Source organism: Elephantulus edwardii, unplaced genomic scaffold, assembly GCF_000299155.1.
Source record: "Elephantulus edwardii isolate Elephantulus edwardi_28Jun2011 unplaced genomic scaffold, EleEdw1.0 scaffold00136, whole genome shotgun sequence".
Lineage (NCBI taxonomy): Eukaryota > Metazoa > Chordata > Mammalia > Macroscelidea > Macroscelididae > Elephantulus > Elephantulus edwardii.
In genome coordinates this window covers 5,178,917-5,182,934 of record NW_006399886.1, presented here as the reverse complement: position 1 = coordinate 5,182,934, position 4,018 = coordinate 5,178,917, and positions in this window count along the sequence as shown.

Here is a 4,018-nt window from a genome sequence, read left to right as displayed (position 1 = left end):
GTGATATTAATGATATTGTTATATAATTTCCTCACTCTGTCGGGTCACCCTTCTTTGGAATTGGAACAAATATTGATCTCTTGTGGTCAGTTGGCCAGGTGGCTGTCCTCCAGATTTCTTAGTACAACTTAGTTACCACATCCAGGGCAGTGTCTGTTTGTTCAAATACTTCAATTGGTATGCTGCCAACTCCTGAAGCCTTGTTTTTTGCCAATTCTTTCAGAGCAGCTTGAACTTTTCCCTTCATCACCACAGGCTCTTGCTCATACATTGTTGCATGAAATTCTTCTGTGTCAGCCAATTCCTTCTGGTGCAGTGACTCTGTGTACTCCTTTCATCTTCTTTAAAGCGTCTTGGATCATTTAACATTCTGCCCAAAACATCCTTAAGTATTGCCATTTGTGGCTTAAATTTTTTATTATTTTTTTAATTCCTTCAGTTTAAGAAATGCTGATCGAGGTCGGCCCTTTTGATTTTCCGACTCCAGCTCTTTGCATGTTTCATTATAGTAGCTTGCCTTGTCATCCCAAGCTACCCTTTCAAATTTTCTATTCAGCTCTTTAATTTGTTGATTTTTCTCTTTAGCTTTGGCTTCTCAGCAGTCTAATACATTGTTTAGAGTCTCATCTGACATCCATCTTTGTCTTTTCTTTCCTTCTTGCCTTTGTAATGATATTTTGCATTCTTCATGGATGATATTCTAGACAACCTCCCACAGCTCGTTTGGTCTTTGTTCATTGCTGTTCAAGGCCTCTAACCTGTTCCTCAGATGGTTGAAATTTGAGTGGGATAGACTCAAGGTCAAATTTTGGTTCTTATGGATTTGATTTTATTTTCTTCAGCTTCAGCTTGAACTGGCGTATGAGTAGTTGATGATCTGTTCCACAATCAGCACTGTCCTGGTTTTCACATCTGATATTGAGCTTCCCCAGTGATTCTTTCCACAGATGTAATTTATTTGATTCCTATGCATATTATCAGGTGAAATCCATGTGTATTGCCTGTGTTTGTGTTTCTTACAAAAAGGTATTTGCAGTGAATAAATCATTAAATGTGCAGACTTCTATCATTCTATCTCCAGCTTCATTTCTGTTACCAAATCCATGTTTTCCAGCTACTGATTCTTCTTCCCTATTCTCAATTTTTGCATTCCATTCACCAAGTATTAGAAATGCAGTAGAACAAATAAATTACTACTGAAAATATCAAAGAACATGAAGATGGCTCATAACGCATCCCTAGTCTGTTGTTATATATAAATTTACATTCAACTCTATGACAAAAACCTTGTCTGCAAGAAACAAAGTATCAGGATTACATGCATGACAAAAACACCATGTTCAGAGAAAGTATACTGAAGTGGGGAAATTTTTGAAACAGATCCTTAAAACTGAGCAAATTAGTTGCAATAGCAAAAATTCAAATAGCGGCAGATCCGCCCAACCCCCATGTATCTGATTACACAACTTTGCTTGAAGAGAGTGAAGACCCGAAACACTTAATTCAAAAGATTAAAAACTATAGTCTTCAATAAGGGGTACATCTCAACATCAAGGAAGCAAACATTTTTACTACTACTAGACCAATAAATAAAATCGTGGCCAAAGGAGAAAAGATTGAAGTTGTGAATAAATCCATTTTACCTGGATCCACAATCAACACCCATGGTAGTACGCAGTTAAGAAATCACAAGATTGTTGTATTGGGAAAGCTGTCGAGGACTCTCCACAGTTCTGAATAACAAATATGTCAGTTTAAAGACTAAAGTATGCCTTATAGGCACCTAGCAGCAATTCTTTGATAGTTCCAGACTTTCTTCTGGATGCAGACTACAGTTGATCATGGTGACTGAACAATTCACTTACTGTTAGAAAGTGAACAACACTAATGTTAGTTGGATGTTGGCAGAAACAGCGTGTATCAGAGGAATGCCTTTCTGTGTTTCATTGACTATGCAAAAGCTTTTGCCTGTGTGGATAACAAAAAACTCTGTGGCTCACTCTGAGAAGAAGGGAGGAGATGTAAAGAAGGCCCATGCTGTTCTTAGGGGCAAAACTTGGAACTCCTATTACTCGACTTATGACTAGAAGATTTCTGTTTTCGGTCCCTTTTTTTCCTCCTCCCCAGCAATTGCTAGTTCATTCTAAAAAATCCATACATCTCCTCAGGAAATTTTCCTTTGTTTTGCTTCCCTCACATTATTGTCACTTTTTCTTTACTTTGCCTCAGTTTTTGTGCTATTCTCCAGTTGTCCTCTCTTTTTATTTTAATTATTGAAATTTTAATGAAAGTTTACAGCTATTGGATTTCCATTCATACATTGTTGCAAACTTTTCTGCTTGTCCACCCATCCCCCTAGTTAATTTTTTCTCTTTGAAAAAAAGAAATCTTTCATTGTCCTCTCTTTCTCTCTCTCAGTTACATATTCTAAATATATGTAAGAAAAATGTTATTCCTGGGATTCATCCATAACACTCTCTGCCCTTTATTTCCAAGATTTATTTTGTCCTTGTTGATGATAATATACAAATGCACATGGTAAAGCACACAAATTGAACAGTTCCTCTGTGTATCATTTAGAGACACTGATTATATTTTTCAAGCTGTGCAATCATTCTCTTTTCGGAGTTACCCTTCCCTTGTTAATATAAATTTTCTTCGTCCTAAGTTTCTTGTTAAAACTTTGGATTGCTATTATCAATTTGATCCCATTAGATAGTTCACAAAAATCATAATGCTCAAGGCAGTTATTACTAATTAAATTGACTGGATGACACATAACAACAGTAACATTGCTTGATTTTAAAAATATTTCAGGTTTAAAAATTACCTCAAGGCAATCATTTCAAGAAACTTCTCAGGATTTCTTGTTTTGTTTGATTGGTTTTCTTTAATCTATTTCTTATAATATCACTGATAATTTATGTAGAATAGGCAGGCTGTAGCCCAGAGAAAACTTGAATAGGTGGGCTTGGCTTTGGATATACTAGGGCCAGTTTTCTGCCTTCTCATCATGTTAAGTTCCTCTACTGTCAAATTTCTAATTTTTTGTATATCTTAGCTATCTTTTCTTTGGTTAAAAGTTGCATCCCATAGATGGTATGGTCAGTTACCAGTCAATTTTAGTCCAGCTTAGAAAGATAGATGACTGAAAGTGATTGCAGCTCAAGTTCATCACTAATAAGACGCTAAAAGGCCTGGCAAAGAAGTAAGAAATCAACATGACAAGTAGTGGAAAGGATCATTTTAGAGGACCCTTTCCAGAAACCATGTATTCATGCTCCTGTTCTCAATGAAACCTAGTGAGAAAATTACCCAACCTTCTTCTTTCCCTTTTTCTCTGAGTCAGACTTGCAGACAGCTTCTGTCCTTAGTACATTTTCAATTATATATGTCTATTCACAAATGACACATGTCTGTCAAGTAAGTGCTGAACTCCTAGGAGACACATGTAGGGATTGGGAAGAAATCTATTCCAAAGGGATCATGCTTTTCTATTACCATCAATCAGTTATCACATTGAAGGCTACCCCTCACTGTGACTACCCAGATCCCCTACAAGAAGTGTACTTAAAATGTCTTACTCTGTCAAGATTTTTAGTTATTTCAAGAAAGAAAGAATGGATCGAGAGGCTTTTAGAAATGTTTATATAGAGTCTAATTACTTAGACTTTATAAAGCCATGAGTTTACTAGATGTGTGACTATAACAACAAAAAGTCAAATATACAGAATTTACCTAAGTGAGGAAAGTTATGCCCTCATAAGCTTGAACTTAAGATGTGTTACTTTTATTTTATTTTTTTTTAAGATGGGTTACTTTTAAATGGTTATCTCTATATATGAGTGAATGAAATTGATAACATAAGAACATTGGTAAAATTATGAACTTGGATTATTTTCTAAAGAGAATCTACTTAAACTAGTTATACTTATTACTATGTTGTTGTTGCTGTTGTTATGTGCCGTCGAGTCATTTCCGAATCATAGCGAACCTATGCACAACAGCCCTAAACCCT